The following is a 12,867-nucleotide window of genomic DNA, read 5'->3' as shown; positions in this document are numbered from 1 at the left end:
TTATCATTAAAATCCAAGCTGTCATCTGGAAATCAGAATAAATATGACGTTATTATTAAAATCCAAGCTATCATCTGGAAATCATAATACATGTGACATTATCATGAAGAGTCAGTTACGGTCACACAAACGTAATTTAGAAAATCATTACCAATCCAGTCAAGATATCCCATTGTAGCACAACCACTCAATTCCGTCAAACACGGATCTAGTGGGCTTGATGAATACTGAATCTCCTCTATCAATGGGTGACACTTATCTCGGTAAACTCTAAGGTCTATAATGGCCTTCGGCTACTCGAATCACATTATAAATAGAGTAAGATATATTCAAAGGTAAGTATTCATTCATTAAACTTATACTTTTCAGCCAAAATCTAACCTCTCTTTTGACCATACTTCTATCTTATTATATCCATGGATCTTGGAAATTCAACCACATCAATTTATATTAATTTCTAATTGCAACTTGTTTTGATAAAGAAACATTGTTAAAATTCTGATAATTCTAATTTGGGTAGATTACATTGTATTATATTTTAATATAGTAAGTTTTTATCGTTTATTCTTTTATCACATTGACTTCTCAATAATAAGAGAATTCCGTTTTGAATATAAAACTCGACTAACGTGATGTTAGTTATTTCTTCTGCATTTAAATTTATATTTTTAACAATTTGAAAACAGTTTTTTTTATGTGTGTAACTATAAAGAAACTGTAAAAATTAAAGGTGGAAAATTACAAATGACCTGATTATATGACACAAAATTGACACGTAATTTTAGTGTTTGGTTTTAGCTTTAGCATGTAATGTGTCATTTTTGGGTTGATATGTGCATTTTTTTTATTGGATTATGATAGACCTGCTAATTCAAAAATGACACGAAATGGTACGAAAATTATTATGATATTCCTCATGTTTTCACATATCACTTTAATTAATGAAGATAATAAAACTAAAATTATTAAATGCAAAAACCACTTCAATCTCCTATATTTTTACATATCATACTTAACAAATATAATAAAATTATATATGATTTGTAAACACATTACACGAATCAACATAATATTAACAGACTTTTATATAGTCAATGTTAACATGTAAATCCCAAATGACATCAAAAATTTAGAAATATTATTATATTTTCGTATATTTTAAATGTCACCATTAACACTGGTACATAAAAAATTATATGTGATCCGAAAAAATGACAAGATTCATGATTGAGATGAAAGAATTGATGAATTATTTAATTAGTATATAGAAAATTACATATGATCTAATAAATGACAAGATTCATTCATGATTTAAATGAAAGAATTGATGAATATCAAATTGACTCATCTAGTGAACATTTAGGGCCTGTTTGATTTCAACTGTTAGCTAACAGCTATTGCGGTTGCTGTTAGCTGTTAGCTGTTTGCAGTTGCAGTAAGCTGTTAGCGGTTGCTGTTAGCTGTTTGATTACTAGTGTTTGGTAAAATTATATTGAACGGTTGCTGTTCGGATTTAAAATGTCTAAAATGGACATGTTTTAAATTAATCAATGATGAAATTATAAACGGAAAAATGTGAAAAAATGCCCATAACGTTTACAACTAGGAATAATTTTACTCTTTACGTCTAAAATGGTGCAATCTGACCCATAACGCTGACAGCTAATAGCAATTTTACCCCTAACATTGGCAAGTTAGGTTGATTTCAGATATTATTAGAAAACATAGATATTTTATTTCTTATTCTACACCAATTGCACATACTAGTAGTTCTAAAAAAGAGATTTCATATTTCTTTGTGATTTAATAATAAAATTGAAAATTAATATTTATAAATTCGGTGAAATATTTGAATTTTTTTGTCCAACTCGTACAAAAGAAAATATATATTTTTTTATTTTCTTAAAAAAAATTCATGTCTAATCATATGTTTGTGATCTGTTACTTACGATGATAAAATGGTGCACATGTGAAGTGTAGATGACAATATTCATGACCAAGAAGACAATTTGATAAATTATTTCTCAAATTGACCCAACTAGTCAATGTTAGGGGTAAAATTGCTTTTGGCAGCCAACATTAGGGGTATAATTGCACCATTTTAAAATTGCTCCTAGCTATAAATGTTAGGGGTATTTATTGAATGCAACAAAACCTTATTCTTCCGGTAATTATGTTGTAGAAATATAAATAATGTAAAAGAATATATTTTGTGAAAATAAAAAGGATAATTTTGTCAATAACAAATAACTACAAACAGCTGTTTATGAAAAGCTTCAAATAGGAGCTTTTCGTGAAACGCTCCAAAACGCTGCAGTTTCCAGAGAAAATGCTAAACGCTGCGGTTGTATAAACCTAACCAAACGCTATATTTCCCGCGGTTTGGAGTGAAACGCTAAACGCTTTTCCGAAAAGCTGAAACAAACACCCTCTTATAGTAAATTACTATTCAATACTTTTGATATTATTCTACCAAATTTTAAAAAGATATTAATGTTACTTTTTTTTTTTTTCTTATGGTGTATTAATGATTTCTTAATATAACATTCATAGGAGTTGGGTTTGGCATATACTTTGCCATAGGAGGAGGAGATACCGAAGGATCCACCCACGTGGCATGGGAAGCTTTTCCTTGTAGTGAACATCAACAACATAACATTAAATAGAAAAGCTTCCTTTATAGGATTAAAGTCCTATTTGCTCCCTGTTGTATCTAAATTTTGTGATTTGCTCTTTATGGTACTATTTGTTAATATTCGTCTCTTTTTATACAGGTGATATTTAACTCATTTTCATTTAATTTGTCAATTATTAAATAGACTTAATATATGAATAAATAAGAAATTAATGTTTCATTTATTTATCCACATATGGTGATTTGCTTCCTATGCTATTATTTGGTAACATTTGCTATCTGATAACATTTCTATACATTACATTTGACCAATTTTAGATAAAAAATTATTAGATTTGTTAAATTTTCCGCATTATATAATTTTTAATATATGTGTCAATTGTTTTTTTGGTAGGGAAAAGAAAATAAAGACAAAACAAACATCACAACAAATTAATCCGGGATTAGCCTAGGAAAGCTAACCCCCACAATATCTTCAGAAAGCAAAGATAACAGGAAATGAGGAGTAGAAAAGAAAATAGAAACGCCTAAAGCCCTCTCATGGCCCGCAGCAGCAAGCCGATCTGCCACCCGATTCTGCTCCCTGAAAACATGGCAAAAGTTGATAGAATCGAAAGAGGAGCAAATTCTTCTAATTGCTTTAACTAAATTCTGGCTCCCTAAACACAGAGTCCTTTTATCAGAAATCATCTTGATAAAGTTTATATGAATTTTTTTTTATTAATAGACTTAATATCTAGATAAATAAAAAATTATTTTATTTATTTATTTATCTACGATATAAAGTTTATATGAAATAAAATAATTATAAATAATTATGGTCCTCGACCCTTGCTGCCCCTCCTTGGATTCTACTGCTGCTGCTGCTCGCCATGGTCCGGTTCAGTGCATATCTGGGTTTCAGAACAGGATGAGGACGTTTGCTACTCGTCAGGTTGGGTCGGCGCTGGTTGCGGGTCCGTCATCTTCGACCATTGCACCACCTGCCGTTGCAACCAGCGTTGGTTTGCTGGGGAACGTTCCTGTGCGTCATCAAGCTGCTCCTGCCGCTATGGGTTGCTCCGGTGCTGTTCATGAAGCTGTTTGTGTTGTTGCTCGAAGTTCCCAAACCGCAGGCGTTGCTGCTGCTGTCCATACCGTGTCTGATACCGCCCCTGCCGCAGGTGCTGCCGCTGGTTCCGGTCTCTTGGCCTCGGGTCGCGCTGCTGTTACTCACCTTTGGTCAAAACCGCCGTTCGGATGGATCAAATGCAATTGTGACACTGATGTGTTCGCAGCGGAGAGACACGGGGGGTTGGGGGCTTTGCTTCGTTCCTCTGACGGGTCATTTATGGCTTGCCGAAGCCGCTTGTTGCCATTGATTGTAGAGGTGCGCACATTGGAGGCAATGGCCTTACGGGAGGCTATTTGTTGGGCGATCGATCTTAATTGTGTAAACGTCCTATTTGAAAGTGACTCTCTCTCGGTAGTAAACAATATACATTCAGTTAAGGCCGACCGTTCGGTATTTGGTTCAGTTATTCTAGATTGTAAAACACTATTATGTACAAAGCACGACTTTAAAGTGTCTTTTGTTCCGCGTCTAACGAATAGGGGTGCTCATATCGTTGCACGTCATGCCCTTTTCAATACTAGCGAATTTGTCGCTTTTTCTGCTTCGCTTTGACTACAGAACACTATTTGTTTTGATTCTCCTTCTGATTAATTGATTGATTCCTTTAAAAAAGAAAAAAAAGTTAAATCATATCCAAAGAATTAACAATCAATACAAAATTTTAGACACCAAATAAGCTTTTACGCATTCTTTATAGAAAGAAAAAGGTGGAAGAGGAGAGGAGTCCCTTTTTCAGATTGTCTTGCTACTCCTATGGACCATTTCTTACCCTTTTCCACTTTTCCTTAACTTTTAACCTAATCCTCTCCCGTTTTCCTTTCTCTTTTTTCACGTTTTCTGTGTTAACATTGTATTTTCTTTTTTTGACTTTGGGTTTAATTTTTTTTTTTCATTGTTAGTAAGATAAATAATTTATTATTTGTTTTTTTTTTTTTCCTAACAAATTGTTGAGTTCTCTATTTAAAAAAAAAAAAAAAAAAATATATATATATATATATATATATATATATATATATATATCATTTGTTATTGTTAACTTTTTAGTATTTCTATCTATTTTTTAGATTTTTAACCGTTATATTCCGGATAAATAGAAAGACGAGAAATAATAGAATTAAATTGTCATTTTGTATTGTACTATCGTTGTTGCCTTGAAAGCTAATATATATTTGATTAAAAATCTAAAAAAACGGATAATAGGAATCATGATAAAATAAAAATTGAAACCTTATATTATGTTTTTCAAAATAAAACAACTAAATAATTTGTTATATCAAAAGTAGGAATTGATAAATTATTTACTCTTATCTATACTATATATAATAGCGGAAGCAGAGAAAAAAAAAAGTGTTTTAGAGACTTTTTTGATGAGTTGTCAACGTAGTAAAAAATCAAGATTTAAAAGATTTAATTAATTAAAAATAACATATTTATATTTATAATATATTAAACAATTACTAGCTCATTAATTAAAATAATAAAAGAAGGTAAAAGTTACAGGAAGATGAAAAAAATAAAGCAAATGAAATCCAAAAGTCACAAATAAACTTATATATAAAACATGATAGATAGTAATTCTACCATTATATTTATTGGTCATTTTATTACTGTGTTCAATAAATTTGCATTTTTCTTTAATAAATTTGCATTTTTCTTTCTTGCAACAGCAATTTTAGGACACTTCTCTACTGTTATGGCTACCGAACAAACTAATGGGATATCTGATATCAACAATCCATTCCGGTTCGACGGGGCTCACTTCCGACGGTGGAAGATGGTGTTCTACCTCACTACAAAGAATGTTGCTTCTATTCTCACCACTGAAAAGCATACTGTTCTGAAAAACTCTACTGACGCTGAAAAACATTCAAGGATTAATTTCTGTACAAAAACTATATCCTTAATGGCTTGGCAAATTACCTATACGACTACTACAATGCTGAACAAAAGTCTATCAATGACATACGGGATGCTCTGCGGAAGAAGTATGATACAGAGGAGGCTAGAATGAAAAAATATGTTGTTAGCCGCTACCTCAAGTTTCAGATGATTGCTAACAAATCTGTGGAGGCCCAATCATATAAACTCCAGAAAATTGCTCAGAGATTATCTCGGAAGGTATATCTGTTAATGAACAGTTTCAAGTTGCTGTTATAATTGACAAGTTTTCCCATTCTTAGAAGGATTTTAAAAATATTCTATCTCAAAATTAAGGAGTTTTTTCTGGAAAATCTTATCACCCGTCTTTGTGTAATCACGATTTCTCTTTCGAAACAACTTCTATTTAAAGCTTACGTGACTGATAATATGAGATCACAATTTAATTTTTTTTTTGTTGTAACACAACAGTAATATGTGTGATTTCTCTACAAGAGTTAATTCGATAACTATATTTATATTCAGATTTATTTGTGAATAATCGTTTAAGCTATATATTGATCAATAATTTGTGAATAATCAAGGATCGATTTCTGTACAAAAACTATATCCTTAATGGCTTGGCAGATTACCTATACGACTATTACAATGTGGAACAAAAATCTATCAAGGACATACGGGATGCTCTGCAAAAGAAGTATGATACAAAGGAGGCTAGAATGAAAAACTATGTTGTCAGCCGCTACGTCAAGTTTCAGATGATTGCTAACAAATCTGTGGAGGCTCAATCATATAAACTCCGAAAAATTGCTCAGAGATTATCTCGGAAGGTATGTCTATTAATGAACAGTTTCAAATTGATGTTATAATTGATAAGTTTCCCCATTTTTGAAAGGCTTTTAAAAATATTCTGTCACAAAATTAAAGAGTTTTCTTTGGAAATTTTTATCATCCATCTTCGTGTAATCATGATTTCTCTTTCGAAACAACTTCTGCTTAAAAATTGCGTGACCGGTAATATGAGTTTACAGTTTAATTTCTTCTATTGTAACAACTTAACGGTAATCTGTGCAATTTCTCTATAAAAGTTAATCCGATAACTATATTTATATTCAGATTTATTTGTGAATTATCATTTAAGTTATATATTGATCAATAATTTTTTAAGATAATTACTTAGTTTCGAGTTGGATGACAACATTTTGGAACACAAAATCTACTATGACACAAGTTTCACAAACTTTTAAATAATAATTTTAAATAGTAATCGACAAAATTTGATGAATCATGTAAACACATAATTTATTTGTAAATTAATTAATGGGAGGTAATATTAAGCATGAGATGCATTATAAAAGGTCACATAACAAGATGATGTAGCTAAAATGTCGTTTAATAAAATGAATGAGACATATGATATACAATATTATAATTAATACAATACAATACAAAATGGAATATTTATGATTGTATTTTGAACTTATAAACTTATAATACAAACAAAATACAATTAATAGAGATTGGGTGCAAGGAAGGAATTTATCAAAATTTAAAAACTAATTTGGCCATTTAGTTTAACGGAATTTACAAATAAGAATATGCTTCTTTTTCTTAAATTTTAAAAATCATGTTTTTAGAAAGTATTCCGGTTTATTATATGAATGTTTTCCTTTTTCCTATTTCTACTGCGGATGAATTACAAAGGATGCTCAACTCTTTTTGGTGGGGTTCGAAGAAGGAGGGTGAACGTAGTCTAAATTGGTTGAGTTGGGAGAAGCTATGTATTCCAAAGATTAATGGAGGACTCGGTTTTCGTGATTTCACGGCTTTCAATTTGGCAATGTTGGGGAAGCATGGATGGCATATGTTGTCAAACCCAAATTCTCTTGTAAGTAGAATTTTAAAAGCAAAATATTTCCTTGGTGGGGATTTTCTTCAAGCTCGTCTGGGCAATTCCCCGAGTTTTGCATGGAGGAGTCTTTGGAGCTCTCAATTATTGCTAAATGAAGGTTTTAGGTGGAAGATTGGAGATGGAAAATCCATTAATATTTGGAATGATCATTGGCTCCGTGATAAAGGAAAGTTGAATTGGCTCCGTGATAAAGGAAAGTTGAAGGTAGAAACGACAATCATTAATGCCCTTGAAGATTTGAAGGTTAGTGATTTGTTTATTCATGGAACTTCTGACTGGGATGTTGAGTTGTTATGGGAGCTATTTTTGAAGAGAGACGTTAAGGAAATTCTGAAACTCCCTCCTCGAGTTGGAATTGCATTGGATAGTCCAATTTGGAATGAAAGTAAGTCGGGTTTGTATACGGTAAAGAGTGCTTACGTATTGGCAACAAAGGTGGTGGCTCCGAATAATCATCTAATTGTTATATGTGATTGGGATCAAATTTGGATGGCAAATATTCCGTACAAAGTTAGATTTTTTGTTTGGTGTCTTGGTAGAAATTGTTTGCCATTGCGTTTTAATTTGTGCAGGAAAGGATTATTGATCCCGGAGGATAGGTGTGTTGTATGTGGTAATGATCTTGAAAACGCTTGGCACATATTCATTTTATGTCCTTTTGTTGTTAGTGTTTGGCGGGATGCAGGTTTATTTGCTTTTGCAACCTTTGGCGGAAGCGACTGATGGTTTTTTGGATTTTATTTTTGCTGCTATGACTGTTTTATTCGAGATTAATGGGGAGAAATTCCTAATGATATTGTGGAGTTTATGAAGAAGCAGAAATAAAAAGTTGTGGCAGAATGTAGTGGAAAGATCATTCCAAGCTATTACTATGGCTGCCGAGATTCTGAGAGATTGGAGAAAGGCGAGAGCTGCTGCAAGGTGTGGTGTTTTTGGGGCAGCAGTGGGTCTGTCTGAAGTTCAGTGGCGGAAGCCGTCCTCGGGTCTAAAATGTAATGTGGATGCAGTCTGTTTTGGGGATACCATGCAGGTTAGGATGGGAGCTGTTTTAAGAGATAAGGATGGAAGGTTTGTTGCAGCAAGAACCGCAACTGTGGTTGGATTACCGTCGGTGCAAGAGTGTGAGGCGTTGGCACTTCTTTCGGCATTGAAATGGGTGACGGAGGAGGGTTTTAGCCAGGTGGTTTTTGAGTGGAATGCGAAATCTGTGGTCGATACTATTAATTCCAAAGCTGACGATGTATCGGAGTTTGGTTCGTTAGTGTCCTGTTGTCATTCTCTTCTTCTTAACGATGATTATTCTGTTTGTTTTGAAAGGCGAAAAGCGAACGGGGTGGCTCACTGTTTAGCAAAGTCCTTTCGTTCTTATTCTTGTCCCATGTTTTTTGATGTTGTTCCGTCTTTCTTGCAATCTGTACTTAACATTTATTGTCCGGTAAAGGCTTATTAAATGCATTCTTTTCGAAAAAAAAAGAAAGTATGATTGATAAACTAACATAAAAGTATAATTTTAATAGGGAAAATCTGCAACTAATGATAGTTAAAGGCCTAATAGGTCTTATATTAATATCTAACGCTCCTCTCTCTCTATATATAGAAAAATGCAAATTAGGTTCTTTCAATGAATAATTTGAACCCAAAATTTAAGTTAATAATTAAGATTTAAGAATAACGTTTATTATTATTTCGGTTTAATATCTCTGTCGTCTCTTAAACTTGTCTTATTTTGTCACTTAGCTTTCTTTATTTAGTGGCAAACCTATCGACCCTTTCAACTAAAAAATTATCATATATTTGGCCCATTTTGTGCCTACATGGTATTGAGTACATATCCCAAAACACATTCTGTATCCATTCTAATACACATTCGGTATTTTGATGTGAACCCTCATTTCATTGTTTTGCAAAAGACATAAGAATCTAAGGGGTACGAAGTATTATATTTGGTGAGTTGAGGGGGTTAATAGGATGCACAATATGAATTGAATGTCATGTAGGCACATAAAAGAGCAAGAAGCGTTAAATTTGTTGAGTTGAGGCGACTGATATATTGGCCACTAAATAGAGGGGACCAAGTGACAAAATGAGACAAGTTTAGAGGTGGTGCAAATATTAAGTCTATTATTTCTGACACACTCTCTCATGTGAACACCTCTTGAATTTGAAATCCTACCATGGGTTCAAATTTCAACAAAACCTTTGATAACTTAGTCTAAAAAACTCTGATACTGTATCAATGAACCATTTAAATAAAAAATTAAACTGATAATTAACTTCTAAAAATAGCTTTTATTATTATTATTACAGGTTATAATTACGCATAAAATTGACTAATGGTATGTTTTTAGAAACTATTAACTAAAGGAATCATAATTTTATTTGCTTAAAAAATAAGTACAAAATTGTTATAATTCTTGAATAATTTACCTCAGCGTCTCCGGAAAAAAAAAATTAAGATCTATTTGGTTCAGTTGTTAGTTGATAATTGTTACTGTTTCGATTAGTTTTTAGTTATTTACTACTAACCGATTCATTATTAGTTTTTGGTAAAATTGTGATGAACTGTTAATATGTAAAATATCTAATATGGATCTTTTATAAATTAAACAATAAATAAATTATAAGAAACAAAAAAGCAACTTCCAAATATAACTCATTTGGTTTTATCGCTTTGCAAATTGGTGCCTATGGTTTTTTTATTGCAAAAAGAGGATTGATGTCCTCATTTTTAGCAAAACTAGAGATTTTTTATATCGACACTCTGAATTTTAACTGTTGATGAACTTTTTATTTTTAAGGTCATTTAAGTTTTTTTATTAGGAGAGAGAAAGTGCAAGTTTAGATAGAGAAAACTCCGAAAATTATAGTTTTTGGAAATTCGAAAACGTAGTCCAATGTAAATTTAGTACTGAACAAATTTAATTTGAGATTTTCTAATTTGAGGTTATCAACGGTTAAAATTGACAGTATCAACATAAAAGTTCTTAGTTTTATTAACGTGAGAGTCTTAGGGGGTGTTTGGTAGCTCATTTTCATACTTCTGTTTGTCTTTTCACTTCAAAAATGAGAGTTTTAGGTGTTTGGTTAGTAACCCTCTGTTTGCCTTTAACCCATGAAAAGTAGTCTTTTATAAAAGCAGAGAATATCTGCTTTTAAAAAAAACAGTTTTTTCCAACAGCAAACAGTATGTAAAATAAACGGGTCTTTAGTCATTTTTTAACAAAAAAAAAACCACAAACACCTATTTATAAATCGGTGAAACCATGGAGTACTATATTTGGAACAAATATACCTAATAAAGTACAATCCAAATTAATAAAATAATCTAAATAACTAAATAATAAAAAATAATAATTTATTGAATTTGTTTTCATAGGAATAATATTAAAAAAGATTATTAAAAATTAGAAGGATAATTTTATCAACATTCAATATATACAAACAGTTTCTCATTAAAAAATTTCTAAAACGCTGTTGTTTCAAAAAAAAAATGTTAATCGATGTTATTGTATAAATCTAATCAAACACTATTATATTTCCTGCTGTTTAGAATGAAACACTAAACACTAAACACTGTTCTAAAATGTTAAATGAAGGCTGAATATATTATAAACCATTTGAATTTGGTTAGAAAAAATAATTGGCTAGTGAATTAGAAGGATATTTTATTAGCTTTTAAACTTATCTACATTAATTTATTAATTTTTTTAAAAATTTGTTTGAAATGATTTACTATAATGATTTATTAACCCTTTAAACTTACTTAAGTTATTATATGTTTTAATTTGTCTAAATATACCTCGTTGTTCTGTAAAGTGAGCACTTATAATGTGACATTTTAAGAAACTCCAAAATTGAAAGAGTTAATAAAATAATTTAAACAAAATATAGAGAATGTTAATGTATTGAAGAAGCTTTCTTATCATGGTTTATTTTTTGTCAATCCTATTAATACGGGTGGTGGTCTAGCTCTGTTATGAAAGATCCCTTATTCTATGAGATTGATGGGTTTCTCTAATCATTATGTTTATTTTTAATTTCATTGCAAGATTTACCGGAGTATCAATTAATCGGTTTCTACGAGCTCCCTGAAGAGCGCATTGCTCGGAATCTTGGCTCACTCTTCAGCATCCCTCATTGGTTTATACAGGTTCGTGGGCTGTAATAGGTGATTTTAGTGATATGTTATTTCATTCTGGTAAACGTGGAGGAAATACACAACCCCGTCTCTTCTTAGGGATTTTGGGAATGCAGTACCAGCTTGTGGTTTATCTAAGATTACTATGGAGGGGTGTCAGTTTACATGAGAGAAGAGCAGAGGGTCTAATAGGTTGGTGGAGGAAAAAATGGATCGTGCTTTTACTAACACGACATGGTTCGACTTATTCCCGTTAGCCTGAGTCTTGAATGTGGAAGGCACTATTCGGACCATACGATGCTTTCTCTGTCTGTCAGCCTTTCTGGTATGCGCGAGTCTCGAGTATTTTTTATTTGAGAACGCATGGTTAAAGGAGGCATATAGTTGAGCCCGGATTTTCACAGCCTGGCCGAATCAAAAGACCTCGGGTCTACTTCAGTAGTAACGGTCCTGCGGTGAGACGTTATTTGCCTGAGGCGAAGAGGTATGACTGAAGTTCAGGAGGTGGATCACCTACTATTGGCAGAAAGTGAATCATCTTTAGAATATGACATATTCTCGGTCTCAACAGCCGATTTTGGTTACTCGTAAAAAGTTGGATGCTTTACTACTATAACATGAGTTATACTCGAAGGAAAGGGCTAAAAAGCAATGGCTTCAGGCAGGTGACTGCAATTCCAAATTTTTTCCATGATGCTGCTAATAATAGAAAATGGAAAAACTGTCTGACTCACCTGCTAAATAGTGTTGGGGTGTGGGTAGATTGGGAAAATGGTCTCGGGTCTCTCCTATCTAATTATTATAGTGACTTGTTTTCTTCTGAAGGTTGTATAGTTGCCCTAGTGTCAAATAATATCAGTTCTCGTATCACTCAGAGTGAGAATGATGTACTCCTGGACCTGTTTCGAGTAGAAGAGATTAAGTCAGCCTTTTTTTCTAGGCACCCAGATAAGAGTCCTGGTCCAGACAGTTTTAACCCATGTTTCTACTAGCGAAATTGGGCAGTTGTGAGGCGAGATATGACAAAGGCTTGCTTGGAATGGTTGAATTCTAGCTATTTACAAGACGACATACATGCTACAACCCTGATTCTTATTCCTAAAAAATCTATCCTTAAATGGGCCACTGATCTCAGACCGATTGCTTTGTGTAACTTCATGTACAAAATCATATCGAAAGTACTGGCAAAC

Source organism: Euphorbia lathyris, chromosome 2, assembly GCF_963576675.1.
Source record: "Euphorbia lathyris chromosome 2, ddEupLath1.1, whole genome shotgun sequence".
Lineage (NCBI taxonomy): Eukaryota > Viridiplantae > Streptophyta > Magnoliopsida > Malpighiales > Euphorbiaceae > Euphorbia > Euphorbia lathyris.
The sequence above is the reverse complement of the archived record's forward strand: the minus strand, read 5'-3'. Positions refer to the sequence as shown.